This window comes from Rhipicephalus sanguineus, chromosome 1, assembly GCF_013339695.2.
Source record: "Rhipicephalus sanguineus isolate Rsan-2018 chromosome 1, BIME_Rsan_1.4, whole genome shotgun sequence".
NCBI classification, from domain to species: Eukaryota; Metazoa; Arthropoda; class Arachnida; order Ixodida; family Ixodidae; genus Rhipicephalus; species Rhipicephalus sanguineus.
This window is the reverse complement of record NC_051176.1, coordinates 70,093,573-70,116,209: the sequence shown is the minus strand read 5'-3', so window position 1 is coordinate 70,116,209 and position 22,637 is coordinate 70,093,573. Positions and strand designations below refer to the sequence as shown.

General features: G+C 44.5%; 1 protein-coding gene across 1 annotated transcript in view; it reads right to left on the bottom strand.

The window, feature by feature from the left end:
* LOC119396789 (uncharacterized) overlaps positions 1 to 22,637 on the bottom strand; it is a 48,992-nt gene that overhangs the window by 3,606 nt on the left and 22,749 nt on the right. The gene's annotated exons all lie outside the window — the stretch shown is intronic.

Below are 22,637 nucleotides of genomic sequence, written 5' to 3'. Positions count from 1 at the left end.
CTGCCAGTGGCACGGGCGCATGGGCAACGCCTGAATGATGATGACGATGCCAGCTACGCAATCAGGAACGCAGTACTTGCTGGCGAGAAAAAAATCAGTTTCGCCACTAGGGCGAAGCGGTGACTGCGATAGCAGCAACTTGTAATGCTATACGAAGTAAGGCAAGCAGCTAACTCTTTTCGATCCGATCTCGCGTTACTAAACAAAATGCTGGTTTAAGGCAATACCGCCGCTGTAGGGACTAGGGACCGAAGCGGTTTTAGTGCGGTCAGTCCTCTAAACGCGAAGTAAGCGTTAAGAGCACAGCAAGCTTACGAGCCGTCTCCTGATGCCTCTCGAGACAGCACTCGCGACCGCGGCCTAGTGGGCAAACTTCGCAATTTTTGCTCAAGCGACGCAGCCCCCCCCCTCCCACCGATAGACAGCCGGGGCGTTTCCTCTCTGCTTCAGGAACCATTGACTGCAGTCATCACACTGAGGGCGATGTTATTGCATGCACCTTTCGTGCCACAGAGATGGCCGGCTGATTTCTTCTTTGCTGCAGCCGCGTACAACATACGATGCGCAGGGCGTTGTTATCGATTACGACTTTATGCGGAAAATGACGGCGACGGCAAAAACCCACCAAGAGTGTCCATATAATACTTTCGCAATAACATTGGAGGCATTCTACTCCTTCAAGGTAGGTGACCAGCGGAACTGACGGGCGAAAAATCTCCCTGGGAAGTTGTCTAAGGGATGCTAAGCGTGTAGTTTTATATTATACTGCGGCCTTCCCCAGAACGCTGTTTTTGAGAGGCGTAAGCGTCTTCTTTTTAAAGTTCGTTTTAAACATTTAAACAGCATTTAAACAACACCTTAAAGGGCCTCTAAACCCCTTCGAGTTCAAAGACGAGAGAGTTATGTCTTTCTCGCCTTCACTACCCTTCGTACAGGTGCCCTCTCTTCCTGGCGACGTATTTCTTCATAAAACTCGTGGACGCTATCAGCTCTAAGCATTGACACTTTCTGGTTTCGCTCTTTCCGGCTACACGCTGTTATTCCCGCTTGCGAACTTGAGAACGCAGTGAAATCGGTTGAGCGCGCACGTCAGTCATGCGAGATAAGGCAGAACAGGCTTGCGACTGCGTGGCAACGCAGGACAGGAGACAATTCACGACTGATATCCCTCTTATATGGACCACTAGAGAGCTTATTACCTCTAACGTCACGTGAACAGAGCGCTGGCGTCACGAATTGTGGCGAAAATTCAGGAAACACCGACAGAGAATAACGCGTTCTTCCTTTACATTTTCAGAGGTTGTTTAGGGGCCGTGAAAAAGGCTCACGGCGAAACGCCTGCTTCGCATGAAATTTTCGCAAAAGAGCAATTTTCGTAATGTGCATGAATTTCACTGCTTGAAGCACTAAAATGCCCCTATACTACTCTGAAGTAAAGGGGTCTTACTTTTTGCCCAACCTCAGGTGGATTTAATGAATTCCAGCTTCTAAAAGATCTGGACAACTTTGCCCGAAACATGCGCCTAAGAGAATACTTTCACGGTCGTGAAAATTCCAGCAATACTACACTACCTATGTCATCGCACAAGAGATGAACACCACCACCGCAACGACATCAATGTCTCGATATGTACATCAGTGTTGTGCAACGTGAGGTCTTTGAGGCGTACAAGACCCGTGTTCCTTACCGACATAACTTGACAAAGAAGGAAAAAGTAGCGCTTGAACAGCTATCCAATAATGCTGACATTGTTATTAAACCTACCGATAAGGGAGCAGCAATCGTTGTCCTTAATAGGAAGGATTACATAGCGGAAGCTACCCGACAGCTCTCGGATGACACTTTTTATAGAGCCCTCCCGACCGACCCAACAGATAACTTTAAGTCCATCTTGCAGGATAAGCTTACGACACTAGCTAAGGAGAAAAAACTAGAGGAAAGAAATTGTTCCGTCACTTATACCGCTCAGTACTGTGGCCGGCAGATTTTACATGCTCCCGAAGATTCACAGGCAAGGTATCCCGGGCCGTCCGATCATATCCGGTATAAACACTATAACCGAAAATTTGTCTCTCTATGTTGACTCCGTTATTTAACATATTCCCGAGACATTTCCATCATTTGTCAAGGACACTAATAATTTTCTTCGAGACATATTAAGTCTTATCATTCCGCAAAGTGCAATACTTGTAACACTGGACGTCGCCTCACTTTATACTAACATACCGTATGCCGACGGAATTGCCGCAGTGCTTAAGGCTTATGAGGATTCTTCTGTCGAGAGACTCATCAATAAAGAAGCCCTGCAATCACTATTAAAGCTTATCCTTGAACTCAATAACTTTGAATTTAGTAATTGTCATTACGTTCAGATCAGCGTCACGTCAATGGGAACCCGAATAGGCCCTACTTATGCTAACATTTTCATGGGCATTCTAGAAAATGATTTTCTGTCTAGCACTGACCTGCAGCCTCTGTTTTATAGACGTTTTATAGATGATATATTCTTGATCTGGACGTATGGAGAGGAAACCCTCTTAAAGTTTATAGAAGGATTTAATAATTTTCATGCGTCAGTTAAGCTTTCGCACAATTATTCTACGTATTCGGTTAACTTTCTGGATGTCACTGTCATGCTTTCGGAAGGAAAATTGGTCACAAAACTGTACCGCAAGCCTAGTGACAGAAACCAGCTTCTGCATTTCCAGAGCAGCCATGTGCGACATTGCAAGACGGGTATACCTTATAGTCAGGCTCATCGATTTAAGTGATTGCGTTCCGACTGCAAAGACTTCGTATCGAATTGCGAGCAACTTAAAAGCGCTCTCATTAAACGCCGTTATCCGACGGACTTGGTTGATGACGCTATAGACCGAGCAGACCAAGTGAATAGAGCCGACATTCCTGGCGGAAACTGTTTACCTGAACGACGTACTGATACTAATCTCGTATTGACTTACTCAGCATCAGTGCCAAAGGTTGTTTCTGTACTGAAACACCACCACGACATCCTTACCCAAAGTGAACATTTGAAAAATATCTTTCCTGACCCACCTCGCGTGGTTCAGGAATCTCCGCGACATGTTAACATCGTCGAAATTAAATGTACCCACAATATCTGGTTGTGCACCTTGCAACAAACCACGTTGCAAGTTGTGTCTACATATGCAAACCACCCAGGAAGTCATTAGTACGTTTTCAAACCTCACCCTTAAGGTTCGCGGCTCCTTTGGTTGCTATAGCTCTAACGTCATATACATGCTCGAGTGCGCCGTCTGCCAAAAACAGTATATTGGCCAAACTGAAACGCCGTTCCGAGTACGCTTCAACAACCATAGATCTCATACTAATAGGCTACCCAACCTGCCTCTTTCTAAACATATCCGCTTACCAGAGCATTCTTTCGACAAAATCAGGGCCACTATACTTGAATCAGGCTTTCATTCTCATCATGATCGCGAAATCCGCGAGTCTTACTTAATCTATAAATTCCACACCGTTTCGTCAGGTCTAAACGAAAGTACAGGCACATTTTCTAGCGTGCCCACGAAGCATCATCATCCTTACCTGGGACAATCCATGAACGTTCAGCTTTGCGCTTGAACTCACAGCCCGTTACGTCATCGATTAAGCTTGCTGAATACTGTCTGTAATGCCGCTTTGATTGAGTGCATTTATGTATCCATGTTTTATAGTTAGTTCCGCTGATTATTCACCCCTCCTGTTACCACAGGTATGGACGCAAGACTGTATTTCACCGCGCACGCGCCAATAAAAAGCCTAGACTACTCATCTATTTGCCTCGCAATAACTGAACGTACAATCTCGCTGCACTGTCCGCGGCACATTGATATTGCCATGTTAGCATTGTAATTCTCGATATCGCGTTCGTACGTAGTTATGCTGTGTGCGCGAAGAAGTGATTTTTGTACTTTTTTTCTTTTCTTCTTTTTTCCGCGTGTGATCTAACTGTACCGTCATGAGCACTGCACGCAGTGAATTGTGTAATCGCTGATTTACGTCGCCATGCTATGCAATCTCATGTATACCGTATTTATAAGGAGACTCGTTGACATGTACTTGTTACTTGGACAAAGGCTGGTCCACCAGCCGAAACGTCAGTAAACATACCGCTAAACCCAACGTGCGTCGTACTCTCTCTTGTTCCTTATTCTACCGGGGCCAACGTGACTTCCTTATATATATATATATATATATATATATATATATATATATATATATATATATATATATATATATATATATATATATATATATATATAGCTGGCTGCGTCAAGCAGCACAGAACGCCTGCGCTCATTTTTGTCATACCTTGCGGTGTCACCAGTACAAATGAGGGCTTCCACTCAGGTAGGCCTTCACGTGTGACTTGAATTTTCAAAAAAACTTCCCCTATTGGGTTGAAGAAGGGATTGTACGCTGGCAGGTGCTTGATAGAGTGCATTCAGTTCACCAAAGTTGCCAGCTCTGGCCGAGCGGGAGCCGGTGCGCCGTCAAAAATGGACACAGCTGCTGTGTTTGACTCCTCACGTTCTACAAGGGCCGAAATATCACTGAGGAGATCATTGAAAACAGCCCAGTGAACTCTATACACTGCAGTCCCGTGAATAACGCCATTTGCGGACATACATGCTATAATGTTCAAGTTCGCTCCTTTTGCCGACGTAGTCGTGTGAACAGCTGGTCGCCCTTTAGCTGTCCTGCCGAAGTTCCTGGAACACCAGACATTGTAGTTTGTTTCGTCCAAGTAGAACCGGCACACACGTGGTCCATCAGACTGCAGCCACTGGGCGTACACAGCTTACACCCGCGCGTGACATCGTCACGATTGCAGTATGCGGGCTTCTGCGTCACCAGCTTCACTGAGTAGCTGTGGGCGTGCAGCAAGCAATCAACTGTGCTATTACTGATTGTTACCCCAGGCATTTGCTCCTCCAGGGACTGCTTTATTAGTCTTAGTGTAAATGTAGAGTTTTCGTCTACAATTCGTCTTAGAGTACTCACGACGTCATCTCCAAACTTTTTTTTGGTCGCGGGATCCAATCCCGGCCGCGGCGGCTGCATTTTCGATGGAGGCGAAAATGTCTGAGGCCCGTGTACTTAGATTTAGGTGCACGTTAAAGAACCCCAGGTGGTCAAAATTTCCGGAGCCCTCCACTACGGCGTCTCTCATAATCATATCGTGGTTTTGGGACGTTAAACCCCAGATATTATTATTATTATTATCTCCAAACTTTTTTTAGAACCACCATCCCATTTCGGCTTTTTTCTGTCGCTGGCGACTATATAACTTGCTGTTCTGATGTTGATGCCCAGAGTGATTGATTTAGATCGCCACCACGCCTGTAGACGTCCACAATCCTCGACGAGTCGAGTACCAACACCCTGCTGTTTTTTCGACGAGATTCGTCTGGATGCTTGAAATGTGGTCCTCGCTTGCGTCCAGCCATGACTTCAAGCAAAACTCGCTTTTCATCTCAAAATGTTCCCCTCTGAAAACACGCGTGTTACAAGCGACCGCGACCAAGTTTCAGCAACGTAGCGCCGTCTGTTACATGAATATGCGTATCTCCCTTGATGCTTTTATGCAAAATTTAATTGTACAAAACCTAAACAAATGCATGGCTCTAAATGGTTATTTCTTTATTTCAAGGATGAGTGCGTATCGTCAGTAAATCACCATCCCTCTCACTAGGCCGAGCAGACGACTGCGAACTCTTTTGCGGTTAATGCCATCTGCTAGCAGACGATGCCAGATGCGATCAACGGAGTACCCAAATTCTGCCACAGCGATGAAGCATAAACTGACTCGGGGCTTAAGCCACGTGCTCTATCAGCGTATACATTTAGTATCCGAACATGCATAATTAAACCGCACTGATTTTTGAATTCTAAGGTATTCTGACACCAAAGCGTTTGGGCAAAATACCGTAGTACCTTATTTCATAAGCGCTACCATGCATTCGCAAAAAAATAAATATTCCTCTCGCTTCATGTTTACCTTGGTCCGACCTTTAGACTATATATATTGGGAAAGCTTCTGTTTCTTGTGTATGGAGAAAACTGACTGGCACTTGAATTAAAGTTGTTGGCGATTGAATTAAACATGGTGGCACTAGGAATAAACTCACTGGCACGCGGTCTATTTGTGGTGGGGCTTGGATTAACTGTGTTGGCACTAGGATTAAATGTTTGGCGCATGGATTGAATGGCTTGGCGTTCAGATTATTTCTGTAGCATGCGGATTATTTTAGCTGGCACTTGGATTAAAGTGAGCGGGAAAACATGTAGTTCCTTTTTGGAGGTGCGGAGGAACGGCACCGTTCCATTGAGGATCGGTGGAACTGTAACGGTAACTCGTTACGTTTACGCAGAACGGCAGAGGGAACGGCGTTCCTTCTGTAAACGTTCCTCGGCAATTGAACAGGCGCACGCACGCAGCACATCATGCAAAACAGGTCAGTTGGGCGACCGTGTGAGGCGCAAGAATCTAAAGCTCGCCTCTCACTTGACTATGCCCGCCGGGTGTGCAGGGAAGCCCGCGATGTCAAGACCACAGTGTTCGAGACCGACCACGCGCGGGAGGAACAGCTGATTTTTTCTTTTTTGTTTGAGCCAGTCTGACAGCAATCACGGGCCGTTCTGGAGTGTAGACACACCTTGGAGAACTTTTACTTGACATTCGACTCGAGAATCATCGAACCGCATTGTAATGCTTGCATTGTAACCGCATTCAACCGCCCTGGGGTGTCCCTCATTTGCCAGTGGATACCTTCGCATGTGGGTATTGCTGAGAATGAAGAGGCCGATCATGTTGCTTCAAGTTGTGCCCACAACGAGTGCGACTGCCAAGAAATTTCATGCCTGATAGACAACGTTCATCTGTTGATCCGCCAACATCTTTTCAAGCAGCACCCTGACCAACGTGTAGCAAGCCGCGGGTTGTTCCCTCCCCGTATTCGTGGTCGTGGATTGCCTCGTTGTGACAGAGCCCTCTTATATAAGCTAAGAGTTGGCTCTGTATTAGTGCGTGAGCGTTTATACCGACAAGGTCGTGTAGACAGTCCATCATGTACGTCGTGTGACTCCTGTGAGACACTAGAACACATAATTTTTGAGTGTCCCGCATATGTTATGCAGCGAGCACTGCTCATTAAGGAATATGGACTTATTGGTCTCAAGTGTACGAACCTTGATGATTGCCTGTTCCCGAGGGTTTGTGCTGCTCGGCGTGACCAGGCCCATCGAGCCCTACTTACTTTCTTAAAAAATACCGATTTGGCCTCGCGCGCATAGACATTTTTCCTTGTGACCACTTATTCGTGTTTACGTCTGTGTTATTTGTTTTTTTTTCTAACCTATTTTCTTTCCTTTCTCTTTCCCCCCTATCTGCTTTCCCCAATGTTTCCCCTTTCCCAAATGAGCAGGCAGGCGTTGTGCCCCTTTAGGTGGCAGTTGTCAGCCTGTTCCCTCCCTATTTCCTCTGTGTCTTCGTGTTTTCTATGTATTCAAACCAAATAAATAAATAACCGCCAGGAAAGTGCAGGGCATTTTTTTACCTCAGTAACTTTTTGTTCGGCCAACTCGAAAGTAGCTTTTGTGTGTGTGGGGTGGGGGGTTGGGGGGGGGGGGGCTGCGTATTCAGCTCGTTCTGCTGCGCGTCCCCGTGGCTTTGTCGGCAAAGCGAATAGTGGGTAGCCGACTTACCGCAGTCGAGGCGCCTGCGTGTGGTTCCGCGGAGTTTTTGGACGGCGCGCATCATCTTCGCTAATCTGGTGTTTGACGCGCACGGGACAGAGGAGCCAATCAAAGCGCCAGGGACCGCACAAAAAGTGTGAGTTGCCGACTGGGAAGCTTCGGCCCAGTTCCTGGGAACGTTTCACTCGTCGCGTGGTCTTTAGCGGCTAGCGATATCGTCCCTTTAGTATCTCGTGCATGCCGCCGGCAGCTATCGACCAATCTGTCATTTGACACCCGGTTGCGTGGATAGCGGGGCAGAGGACCGAAACACAGAGGGCGCGGGTGCTGCAGTGGCGCCTGTCTGGTGCCTTCGATGGTTTAGTTTGGGCAGGCATCCCTTGAACATGCGAGTTATCTCCGCGTCTATCGGTCTATAAGTTTAATTATAGTTCAGTTCGACAGCTGCCGCACCGATAACGTCTGTCATGCAATAAAACATACGCGTACATGCAGCGCTACATTCTCGTTGCGCCCGCTGAGCGTGCTCTTGCAACTATGACCACGGTTGACTTGTCCCTATTTGTGTACAACACGGCAGTACCCTCACGCACTTGATGGAACGGCTGTTCAACATTGCCAACGAAGTGCTGACATGAAAACAGGCTCCTCAGTCGGATACCAACGTCGAGATGCAATTCTTGCTGAGTGCGAACAAGGGACTTCACTAAGTTGCGAATATGGGTCCTGGACATTATTTTCAACTCACACTGCGATATTGAATCAGCACTCATTAAACGAGCATGCATTGTTCTTTTCGATGTGGTTTCCTGTGCAAGAAGCTTATGTTGGTGCGTATGTGGGAATTTCTATCTCAATATGTGAATAGCAGTATTCTGACGGCGCATTTGAAGGCTGTGCAGCACTTGTAGTGGACGAGCACGAAAGTTGCAGTTAGACATATGTATATAGCATGACCGGTGGTCTCTAAAAAATTCGTCTAGGAGCGTTTCTTTAGATTCATCTTATAGTATACATATAACCTACTGCCGGCGACGTCAACAATGTAGCTGACTGGGCTAGTTGGTTGTGCATACTTGCAATAAACAGCGCAAAAGGTTGTGGATAGGAACAAGGATGAGCAAGCACGAGTGAGGCTGGGCAGATGACGCGAGAAAAGAATGGTTGCGTTAGCAAGCCATCGGTTTTGCTATCTGACAGAGAGCTGGCTTTTTTTAGAATGCGGTGGTGGGCGCAGCCGGCTGCTGTGACTGTTAGTTTTTATCCTGGTTTCTATCTTTGCTTTTTTCTTGTTATGTTCTGTTTTCTGCATTTACCTTTTCCTGCAAGCACTTATAAGTTGCTTTCTTGTCAATAAAAATTCAGTTGGACAGCGCTTGTCTTGTGTGTCTCCTTCCGTCTCCGTCCGTTTTTTGCTCTGTTTATTTCAAGAAGGCGATGTCAAATTCGTAAAATATATGTAGCTCAATGTTAGCTTTAAATTGCTGACTTTATTTTGCCTCAGGGTTATGCGGCACTATATGTTGATTAAAAATTCAAATGTAACGTTAATGTAACGACACGTTCCAATTTTCGAAATGTAACGGGAACGAGTTCCTTTCGCATTAAAGCAACTTGTAACGGAAACACGTTCCAAGAATGGGAAGGAACGAGGAACGAACTTTCGTTCCTGTTTTAGAGGAACGTGTCCAACACTGCCTCAGTGGTATACGCTTTTATGGAGCGCCAAATTCATAGTAGTCCTGAAAATTGAACTCTTATTATAAATAAGTAAAACAATAATGTACTTCTTGGCCAATCTGTCACGATGGTTATCACGGTGGACAACAACGACTAGTAACACGTACCTCTATATTGGCCAGTAACATCGAATTGGTACTGAGCACAATCGAATGGGTCATCATCTTCGTCATTATCACCATCATCTTACTTTAGAGCGGAAGAGAATCTCGCGAGGTTCGCTCGCGCATTCGAACGCTTTGTCTGACCAGGTGCACGCACTTCGCTAAATCGCAGGGAACTTCCTCAGAGCAGTAGCCGTCATGGACCTCGATGAGCTCAGCTGTATCGGAAAGGGTGGTGCTTCAAGTTTCGTGACACCATCTAGATTCGACAAGGCATCTTTGGCGTTAAAGTCAAAGTCAGCACGACATCATCTTAGGACGGGATGTGTACCCAGCCGCAAGGCCATCTACGAAGGCACCCTGGTGAAGAGGGACGCTGAGGTCAAGTCACGGAAGCCGGTGCAGAAACTCGCTTGCGACCGGCGCCGAAATCAAGGATGCGTGCTCTTCCAGAAGGACCAGTGCGGCCAGGTTACCCTGTTAAAGTTCGGAATCGCGCACGCACCTCGTACCCTCCAAGCAGTTGGGCTTCAGGCAGCGGCCACATCCAGGGTCGGCGAACACGTCCTGATCAACAGGTACAGTTTAGCTTGACAATGATTGTTGGATTAGCTGATACGCTGCATATATGTTACAGGCTACGCACGGAAATGACCACGGTTTTCAATATTACGGATAAAATCACAACGCCTGTGAATTAGTGGCTTATGTAGATCCTAGGTGAACAACATTTGACAGAAGTTATGACCATTAGCGCAGTGTCATGCAGGAGGTTTAGGTATATTCATTCATATTTCATACCTAACTTCTCATTGGGAAATGTTCATGTTAGCAGGAGTCCTCACAGGCTAGATTAAGGGCGCTGAATTCTGTTAAAAGGATACTCAAGACACTTGGTGCGCACAGCAAGTAGGAACCATTCTATTTATATTCTGGCGTTTCGGCCCTTTGTAATATTAAGGTGTCGTCGTACCGCTTGACTGAACATGTAACTCATCACTTCTGTTGAGCCACCTGATATAGGTAAAGCATGTGTCCAGACATTCATAAGAATATGTGTTTGAAGTGATACAAGTCGCATAAACTAACGGCATCCCTTCGCACGATGTGTCACGCGAACTGGCTCCTCTTCACTTACCTTGGAGTGTCACGTCGGCTTTAGCGCTGCTCTAAACTCTGAAGGATATGTGCTGAAAATTAATAATTCTATTTATTATAGTCACGTTCAGTGTGTTCTTGACAACGTGCAGTTGCTTCTATTCATATTTCTCGCGCCGTGAACCATTAATACATTATGAGTTTTTCATCTCGATGCGCAGTCACTCTCCCGCATCATAAGACTTCCTTAAACAGTTCATACAGTGCGGAACCAACCGACATCCCTATTTCTCTATATAAAGACAGTCCCTCGGCGATGGCTAATGCACTTGGCAATAGTTACGTGCAGGGTGACGGAACGAAATGTTTTTCGTTTCGGTTTTACTTTCATTCCACCTCAAAAAGTTCCGTGCGAAAAAAAATGTTCCGTAACGGTTCGTAACAGTTTTTTTTAATGCAAAAATTTGTTAAGGTAATCGTAAAAACATTGGATTTGCGATAGAGCTACTTGCCCTCCTCTTAAAAAAGTGGGACAGGGGTAAAACACGTTCCTCAGAGGAGCGGAAGTAACTGTACCACGAATTCCTACCAACTAGCACAAACCAGTATACCTTTCAAAGTCATAATATTTATGTTCTCAAAAGTCAGTTACGATCTTTTTAAGGGGCTCAATGCTTTGTGTCAAGGGAGTGAACGCGTTCTCAGAAGCAGCACGTCATGGAATTTACTCTCTGATGTGCGAGACCGCTGTTCTTATAAAAATATCGCCAGGTCTGCGCGAAACACGCAGCACAGTCACAGCGAGAGCTGGACGACCGGTCTTTCTACCGCTGTAGACTTTCTTGTGCCAACTAATACAACTACACATGCAAAGTACGCACTACGCCATAAATCATCGTAATTTTTCTAAAGTAGCGAAGCGCCCACTATGCCATTTTTCATCATTCTTCGGAGAATCGTGGTACCCGCTACACATCTGTAAGCCATTATGTGCACTTTGTGCTGTCGCTGACGACGATCAATAATTATGGCTGAGCCCTTTGTAACGGGTTGGGTGCATTCAACGACAGACTCGTTGCACAATTCGCATTGTGTGACGCCAGCTTGTTATTTTACTCTTCTGCCACGCTATATTACATATATTAACACGATTCCTTGCGTGACATGACGTCTGTATAGAGTATTTTTGCGAAGTAGTTACAAGCACCATTGTGGCTCTGCGGTGCAATACTCGATCGACGCAGAGGGCGCAGGTTCCAATCCCATCCGGTCCTAGAAAGTTGTTTCTCATTTCATTTTTTTTCTTATTCCACGCGATAGCGGTTGCGGACACCGGTGGCGGCGGACAACTATAGCGCCAAAATCGGATGTTGTGATCTCATAACAGCTTTCGCTGTAACAACCTTCAGCGCCGACAATGCCCTCTGCACGCCGGCCTGCGTGACAGGCGCGCGAAAGTCCACTAGCGTTAATATAAAAATCTCTGGTTGCCAGTGTTGTCATTTTTCGCACAATTTCAACATATTTTTGCAGTGGAATTCCTGCCTGAGGTACGCGCTAATACTGTACCCTGAGATATGCATAATTCCGCACGTTGCATGACCTGAGTTGTTCTGGATTGCCAAGTTTCCTCGTGAACCGAAAAACGATTGAAAAAATTTCGGTTTCACTACGGAACGAAATAACAGATAAAGTTTCGGTTACGTTTTCGTTCCGGTTAAAAATATCGTTTTTTTTTTTTCGTTTTGGTTTTCGTTCCGTTCCGACACATTGGTTAGGTGTTTTACACTTAATGTGAAAAAATGTAACTCTGCGTTAATACCTGAAACTTGCTTAATTATATTTGAAATCATTGTTGTGCTGGTCGTCTATGCGCCTTTCTCTACGCACAGAACGGCTACGTTCAGCAGCACGACCTCAGGAAATGTAAATAAGCTTGCCAACCTGAAGATAAGTCGGTGTGTCTGGGGTATCAAAATTACCGTCAAAAGAAAGGTTCAGTGGGCGCATACGTAATTGCGTTTAATATAACTCATTAAGTTTTGTTATTACGGACAAAAAAGCCGGAAGTTGTGGGACATCAAGTCATCCCTTTCAGTATATTTGCCTCGCTTATCATCGTAGTTTTATTGATGAAGTTACGAATACAGATTTCGTAGGGACGCTGGAGCACTTTTCTACCGCAATGTGAAAACGATGGCAATTTGATCAAGCACCTATTCGCAATTTGATTGCAATTTGATGCTCTTGCAAACGTGACAGCGAAACATTGATGTCCCGCTTGCTGCATTTCACAATTTCGTGCTAACACAGCTGAAAATCGCTTGCTCTCTTTTCGCAATGTTGTCACGCGGTACACAGCAACACGCAGTGAGGCATAGGTCAATGGGTATTGGCTAATTTTTCGGCAGCGAGAAGGTTTCCAGTAATCGCACTACATCTTATGTTTATCTTCTAAATTAAAAATATGCGTGTCGCGAGGTGACATACACCGAAAACGTGAAGCATTGCTATTCTGGACTGTAGCGATTGTCCTCCGCATTGTTTCATTTTTTTTCCTGGCATGTGAGGTGGCAACCACAGTACCGCATGCGTCCACCTTCAAACAGTAAGCACCCGTGTCGATCGATTCTCTCGTACTGATCCCGCTACGACACTACCTCCTAATGCATTTCATTCCTTTAAAATCACACGTGAGCTTGCGCGCGCAGACCAGTTCTATACGCGCCAAGTGAGCTATATATGTCTGCAGACAATCTTCGTAATTATTGGATTATTTGCCGATGTGGTCTAGAGGTCATGGTGCTCGACTGCTGGCACGACGGTCGCGGTGGCCGCATTTTCATGGAGGCAAAAATCCTAGAGGCCCGTGTGCTTAAATTGAGGTGCACTTTAAAAAATCCAAGTGGTAAAAATTCCTGTAGTCCTCCACTGCGGCGCCTCTCATAATCATGTGGGGGTTTAGAGCCTAAAAAAACGAGCACTTTTATATTATTTATTGAACTGGAAGCTCCAAAACGTGAAGTATGTACAGGACTACTATCCGTCGGTTCGGTCCACAGCAATGGAATCCTACCTCGACAAGTGACTTAACTTTTCGAGACTTGCGCGCACGAGCTCGCACTCCGGAGGCTCGCTCAATATGAGTAAATGATTATGTTTCAAATGCAATGGGTGTCGTCCTATTGCTGCGTAACGAACTACATCTTTTTATATCGGCATCTGAGAACATCCTTATTTGCTGCGCTGACAATTTGCGCTAATGGCGATTTGTGTTGTTGTGATAGCAATTGCATCGAGAGTCCAGGCGCAATTTTTTCGATCGTCGTAGCCTTCGGAGTCCTCAGACGATGACCTCACCCGGAGCGTTGTATGTGCTGTGTGCGAGTGAAAGCATGGGAGGCCAGTCGACGATGGCGGCTCAAAGGAAGGTGAAACGCACAGGTCGCCCGAAAGGCTCATCCAGGAAACCGGAGGGGTGGTGCGTGGCTCCTGCAGGAACTGCGCACTTTAATCAGCCGGGCACGGTCGCACGTGCGCCCTTTCTTGGCGGGGATCAGCAGACGACTCATACCTTTGTACGTGCCGTTTGCGTTCAAGCGTTAGACGGCACGAAGGTCGCGTAGCTCACTGCAGCGGACGCTTTTGCTGTAATAAATGTGTACATGCGACGCAAAACAAAAAAAAAGACCGATAACGACATGCTACATACTATGAGTACTTCTCTATCGCAATAACGGCAACATTGAGAACAGTAATTCTACAACAATCTGCTGCCTATTACTAATGTATAGTGCACACAGCATAAAAGAGTATATGCATTGTATCACATAGAAGAGAACCAATAGTGAAGTTCGGTTCTTTGGAATGTTTGGAATGTTTTACTAAAGGCCTCAATATTTCATTCGAGTGTACCCGAACAAAAGCTATATCGTTTCATAACAAGATGTTTTGGAAAGTTGTTGCTTGCTGTCGGGCTGGAAGGCGCATGTCAAAGAGTAAATATTCAAGCGCGTATAACACCATAATATCGAAAGGGGAGTGTAATGACATGACTAGCAGATTTGGCGCTGATTTTTATTCTGTTGGATTTTATATACACCATACGTAGAACTAGGGCTGTAGGATTTTTGTTTGTGAGAAAATTACAATACCTCTGGTTTACGTTAGTTTCACTATTTCATCGTTTCCTTATGTGGAGCGTAGAAAGATTAAATATTGAGTGTTAATTTAGTTGCAAAGATATTCTGGTTCACCATGCTAGTAATTTTCGTGTATTTCAAAAATATAGAAAAAAACTTGAAGAGAATCGTGTATAACAGGCAATGTTATTATAAATATCATAAAAAGTGTTACATATAATGGCTTTCGGCACGCCTCGTGGTTTCTCCACTCCTTGAAGATCAATATTTCGTAGCTCCAGTCGCAGAAGTCTCGCTGATATAGAAGCTTGCGTTTGTAACTACTGGGCAGGGGTTTGCAGGGCATCCATCAGGCGAAGGTAGTTTTTTTTTTTTTCTGCATAATGTTGCGAAGTAGTTGTTCAAGGCTGCGATGGTTTGTCCGATATTGTTGTTCTTGCTTGTTTCATGTTTCAGAATTGAACTGGCTGTCTTGACTCCAATGATGGCGACCCTGCAGGAACTCTGCAGAAAAGACCTCTACTCCACCCCACGTGCAACTCCAGAAATGCTCTTCGCTTGTGCCTGCGAGGTAAGCGTTGCGGTGAGAGAAATGAGAGGCAATAACGACTTGCAATACAGTTCATGGCACATAATTATTCTCAATCTTAGCTCTCGTATAGAGGATAGGCAATCGTAACGTTTACAACTTACTCAATGTTGGTTCAAAGCGCGTCGACCGACTCCATTCATGCGTGAAGTACTCGTGTGTTATCGCGCTTGATTTATGATAAAGAAAGCATGCTTCCCACTTCTGTCTGGTATCATTAATGCAAAGGACAGTCCATTACGTACGCAATGCTACTGTCGCCACTACAAAAAGGCAGCATCAATGAGAAACAACGAAGCAAAGTGGTACTTGATGTCCTCTGTCTTCTGAAAGATCGGCGCAGTCTATCGTGCTTGCTGTGTGCAAATGTGGTACCCAGAATATAGAATGTGGGTGAGTTTGAAAGGAAGTGATTGCCATCGAATTTTTGAGCATTCGAGTATGACGTAGACATAAGTACCCCTTAAAATGAATATTAGGGAAATCTGGCGATTATGTTGGTAGGTGCCTGTCGGCGTGTGGGTACGGACGTGAATAAATGCGGGTGAGAGAGTGTACACGCGAATATGAACGCTTGTGGTCGCCGGTAAGCTGGAGTGGAAGGGAGCATGAGTGCAGCGGCAACGAATGAGAGTGTACGCTAGCGATTATTTACGTAACTTGCAATGTGCTCCAGAGTCGGTATGAAGAGGTGTTCACTACTGCTGATACATGTGGCAAACAAGATCTTTGCGTCTATATATATATATATATATATATATATATATATATATATATATATATATATATATATATATATATATATATATATATATATATATATATATATATATATATATGTGTGTGTGTGTGTGTGTGTGTGTGTGTGTGTGTGTGTGTGTGTGTGTGTGTGTGTGTGTAGGGGGGAGGGCAAGACACCATGCACTGCGCGACAGTTATCAGAAAAAATTCGAATCATAATAACACTGCAGAGAACGATAAAAAAAAAACTTGAGTCTGAGTATGGGAGCTATTGGAATGGCCGCGGGACATTCCTGCGCCTAAAGGAAGCGGGGTGTATACACTTGCGCGTCTGCGCTAAATATCGCCAGCCATTCTCACGTACCTCCTTAGGCTAAGGCATTTCTTGCTCCTGTCAATCTCGATGCCAACTGCAGGAGGCAGTCTGTATTATTTATCAGGAAAGGATTGTGTCTTTTGAAGAAAGGATTGTGTCTGAATGTTGGATGACCGCTGCTATTTATGGCTGAGTCTCGCACATTTAATCCGAAAGGAAATATAACTCTTTTCCACTGCAATACACGCAGTATAAGAAAAAATCTTAATCTTCTTCTCTCGTCTATCTCGCGGCATGGCAAACAGTATGACGTAATAGCGGCTACAGAAACATGGCTGAGAAAGGATGAAACAGTTATCATACCTGGCTATAAAATTATATCTCAGCCACGTGCATCTAACATTCACGGTGGAGGCGTTGCTTATTTCGTAAAGAACGGACTCCGCTTATCTGTACTATCTGAATTCACATGCAGCCTGACATATATTGAAGCACTTTTTGTAAAGATAGAATGCTCTGTCGTTGTTGGTGTGGTGTATCGGCCGCCAAATGCAGATACTAGCTGCTTTTTTGATAAACTTGAGGGCATTCTGCCTACCCTGGCAAGGAATGGTCGTACTCGGGTTATTATTCTTGGGGATATAAACATTGATGCATTTAGTGGTAGTTACAAAGATTACGCTTACCTAATACAGTCATATAATTTTCGCAATCTAATCACTGCGCCTACTCGAGTGACAAGTACAACAGAAACCATGTTGGACCATGTCCTCACAAATATTCCTAGTAACATAACAGCAGGTGTCCTTAATGAGCCTGTCACTGATCACATGCCAACCTTTGTCACTGTGCATGGAGGGCCTATAATAGATCATCAGAGAAAGATTACTTCTTATAGAATTGATTACTTAAAGGTTCGTAATTTCTTACGTTCTTTTAGATGGCACGAGATTTATCATGATGATGTAGACCAGGAATTTGCTAATCTAATTAATGTTATTACGGAATCCTTACATAACTCGAAAAAAGTCATCCGTAGACGCTCGTATGAAGCACCAATCTGCCCTTGGATGACCCAATGTTTATTAGAGGCGCTGAAGGCTAAAGAGTACTGGCATCATAAATGGAAACGCGATAAGAACAATGCTCATCTACTACATGAGTATAAAACTGCTCGTAACAAATCGGTAGCCTTGTCGCGTAAATGTAAAAAAGACTATTATTCGAAGCTTATTGAGCAAGCTTCCGGTAACTCGCGGAAAACTTGGCAAATAATAAACGAAGCAATTGGACATACTTGTGCTGAAAAAACGCTACCTGACAATGTCACTGAGGATACTGTCAATGACTTTAATACTTATTTTACAAATGTTGGTCCTTCATTAGCCAAAATGCTGCCTATTCCTAACAAAGCGCTGTATGAACCAAATTCCTTACCAAATAGCTTCGTTATAAACAACATAGAAATTAAAGAAATTCTGTTTATTGTGAGTAAACTAGTAATTAGCAAAGCGCCGGGTCATGACGAGATTCCAGCGCGAGTTATAAAAGAGAACATTGATTTAATTGGAGAAGTATTATGTAACCTATTTAACCACTCATTACAAGCCGGTCAATACCCATCAATACTCAAGATAGCCAAAGTCACCCCTGTATACAAAGAGGGAGATAGGTCTGATCCTTCTTGCTACCGCCCGATCTCTCTACTGAGTGTTCTTAATAATATCTTCGAAAAAATAATTTCGAAACGTATGCTATCTTTTTTGAGCAAATATCATGTGCTATGTCCGCACCAACATGGCTTCCGGCCAATGCGCTCTACAAGTACAGCAGTCTTTTTTGAGCAAATATCATGTGCTATGTCCGCACCAATATGGCTTCCGGCCAATGCGCTCTACAAGTACAGCAGTGTTAACATTAAGCCAAGTTTTAAATACAGCCCTCCAAGATAACAAATTTGCCGCAGTAGTTTTTCTAGACCTCAGAAAAGCGTTCGATACAGTAGACCATGACATCTTACTTTACAAATTACGCAAATATGGTTTTCGCAACACTATGTGGAATTTTTTCCAGAGTTACCTTCAAGGTCGACAACAGATGGTAACTATCAATAACATTACTTCTTCTCTCCAGTCCATACAAACAGGTGTGCCGCAAGGTTCCGTATTAGGTCCGTTACTTTACTTGCTATACATAAATGATTTGGTCTAGTATTAACAACTGCCGAGATGCTTATGTATGCTGATGATACTGCCCTAATTATTACTGGCAAAAATCTGTCAAACATAGAAGAACAAATGAATACCGAACTAGCGAAGCTGGCCGATTGGTTTGCAGCTAACAGGCTTACGATCAATGCAAAAAAAAAACGAAATATATGTTATTCCACTCCCGTACAAATCCTACTCCACATGATATACAACTCTACATCAATAATTGCTCCCTGGAATGTACTGATTATTTTACTTACCTTGGTGTTGTTCTGGACAGCTGTTTAAATTGGCAGGCTCAAATAGATGCAGTCAGCTCGAAACTAGCTTCGAGTTGTTACGCCCTTTTGCAAGCTCGTGAATATTTTGATACTACAATTTTGCGCATTTTGTATTTTGCCTTAGTTAACTGCCACCTTCTGTACTGCGTAGAGTCCTGGGGTTCGACGTATGACTCTTATCTTGAGCCTGTACGACGGCTGCAAAAACGGGCTATACGCACGATAACTTGCTCACATTACTACGAACATAGCAAACCACTGTTTTCTAGGTTAAAGATCTTGCCGTTTGATTATGTGCGCGAACTAAGATTAGCTACATGTATTAACAGTGTCGTTAGAAACAATGACCCATTCCCTATTTCATTACTGTGTATCCCCCGACGCCTAACTAGGAACCAAACTTTTAACCACTTTAATATACCTCCCACAAAAAACGCATATAGCAAACGTCTACTACAATATACCGGAGTGAAAATTTGGAATGGCATACCGCATTATATAAAGAATACCCAGAACTTTTCCAGATCCCTGAAGAAATACTACTTTGAAGTGTTTTTCTCTGCCTGAGTGACTGATATACTTTGGGCTGTAATTTTTTCATCATGTATATATATTGCCCTTTATGTGTTTTGTGCTTTCATTGAAAGATGTCGCAACACCCTTGTTCTCCTAATTAAGCTATATTTGATACTTGCATCTGCAAGACCCATTCTACAGTTCTGTACGCCGCTAATAACCAAGTTTCTGTGTTTAATGCAAGTTATGTACTTCTCTTTCCTCTTTCTTCAATCGAATTCAAGCGACTATTGTTAGCAGAAAAACATTACTTCTTGTATGAAAATATCACATTTGAGTTGTTTACTTCTATTTATTTTATTTATAAGTATTACAGTTTCAGTTATGTATACTTCAATGGGACCCGCACTAGCCTTCGGCTATGGGACCATACAGTTTGTGCTTGTTTTGTAAAAGATATGTGTGCAATAAAGAACATTCATTCATTCATTCATTCATTCATTCATTCATTCATTCATTCATTCATTCATTCATTCATATTCATTTGGTTGTGAACAGGGGCAGGTATCTATGTTCAAAAAAGTGAGAAGTTGTACTGCTGTATTTGCGATAACAAGAGGCAATGTCTTTATTTTTGTGTTCCTTTCATGACGCAGCTCAAAGCAGCCATAGGGGGGCGGAATAGAAGCCTGCGTGAGCGACGCGTGGCCGGTCAAAGCATGCTGCGCGGAGCATCTTCCGGCGCGCGCTTTCGGCTCCTTCAGCTACAGTCCAAGAGTGCAACCCCTCGACACGCTGCCGAGATTGTTAACAGCGCCGATGTCCAATTCCAAGCAGGCCGAGAACACGTATGGCGCACCAACCTGAAGCAGCTACATTGGCAGACGAAATGGGAGGTAAGTAAGTGTTAAGCGCAACATACACACGGAAGGCCCGCTGTAGGTTTGCGCAGACTTCGTTTCGTGTCGTAATAAAGGCGAAGAAATTATATGCCCCATGAGTTGAAAGATCCGGCGATCGTCCGGTGTCCGTCCGGCATTAACATTTGACGGTAACGAAAGTCCCACGATACACTGATGACGTCACGTGTCGGATATCTGATGGTCACAAAATTCACACGACCAAGTAATGTCACTTTTCAATGTCAATGAAAATCCACCTGGCGAACACTCAATGAATTCACTTTGCCCGCTTTGAAAAGAGAGCTGGCCCAAGTTAGAAGCGCACTTGGCTGACTTCCAACATGAACTTAGTAATAATGAGAACTAACAGACAGCAATGCCAAGAAAAGTATAGGGGGTGTTAACTGTAGTATTTAGAATATAAATGTGAAGAAAGTAAAGTGGACGAAAAGATGACTTGCCGCCGGCAGGGACCGAACCTGCGACCTTCGAATAACGCGTCCGATGCTCTACCACTGAGCTACGGCGGCGGTCATCCCTCCGTCCACTTGATGGGGTATATATGTGCATTGAAACTTAGGGGTGTTCGTCAGCGCCAGTCGCAGCCATGGCGGCGAGTGTGGAACACTCTTTTTTCTGCCTTTTTGGCGTCACGTCATCTTTTCGTCCACTTTACTTTCTTCACATTTATATTCTAAATACTACAGTTAACACCCCCTATACTTTTCTTGGCATTGCTGTCTGTTAGTTCTCATTATTATTGTGTCTAACAAAGAAAAACGAGCCCTTAAAAGTAATCTCCTTTCCTTCATTCATAGCGAGGGTCTCGTTCTGGCAGACATGATGCCTTCAGGTAGTATACGAGGGATTATTGGTCAGCTGCCTGCTCGTTAATAGATCACGTGCTACGTGACGCCAAAAAGGCAGAAAAAAGAGTGTTCCACACTCGCCGCCATGGCTGCGACTGGCGCTGACGAACACCCCTAAGTTTCAATGCACATATATACCCCATCAAGTGGACGGAGGGATGACCGCCGCCGTAGCTCAGTGGTAGAGCATCGGACGCGTTATTCGAAGGTCGCAGGTTCGGTCCCTGCCGGCGGCAAGTCATCTTTTCGTCCACTTTACTTTCTTCACATTTATATTCTAAATACTACAGTTAACACCCCCTATACTTTTCTTGGCATTGCTGTCTGTTAGTTCTCATTATTATTGTGTCTAACAAAGAAAAACGAGCCCTTAAAAGTAATCTCCTTTCCTTCATTCATAGCGAGGGTCTCGTTCTGGCAGACATGATGCCTTCAGGTAGTATACGAGGGATTATTGGTCAGCTGCCTGCTCGTTAATAGATCACGTGCTACGTGACGCCAAAAAGGCAGAAAAAAGAGTGTTCCACACTCGCCGCCATGGCTGCGACTGGCGCTGACGAACACCCCTAAGTTTCAATGCACATATATACCCCATCAAGTGGACGGAGGGATGACCGCCGCCGTAGCTCAGTGGTAGAGCATCGGACGCGTTATTCGAAGGTCGCAGGTTCGGTCCCTGCCGGCGGCAAGTCATCTTTTCGTCCACTTTACTTTCTTCACATTTATATTCTAAATACTACAGTTAACACCCCCTATACTTTTCTTGGCATTGCTGTCTGTTAGTTCTCATTATTATTGTGTCTAACAAAGAAAAACGAGCCCTTAAAAGTAATCTCCTTTCCTTCATTCATAGCGAGGGTCTCGTTCTGGCAGACATGATGCCTTCAGGTAGTATACGAGGGATTATTGGTCAGCTGCCTGCTCGTTAATAGATCACGTGCTACGTGACGCCAAAAAGGCAGAAAAAAGAGTGTTCCACACTCGCCGCCATGGCTGCGACTGGCGCTGACGAACACCCCTAAGTTTCAATGCACATATATACCCCATCAAGTGGACGGAGGGATGACCGCCGCCGTAGCTCAGTGGTAGAGCATCGGACGCGTTATTCGAAGGTCGCAGGTTCGGTCCCTGCCGGCGGCAAGTCATCTTTTCGTCCACTTTACTTTCTTCACATTTATATTCTAAATACTACAGTTAACACCCCCTATACTTTTCTTGGCATTGCTGTCTGTTAGTTCTCATTATTATTGTGTCTAACAAAGAAAAACGAGCCCTTAAAAGTAATCTCCTTTCCTTCATTCATAGCGAGGGTCTCGTTCTGGCAGACATGATGCCTTCAGGTAGTATACGAGGGATTATTGGTCAGCTGCCTGCTCGTTAATAGATCACGTGCTACGTGACGCCAAAAA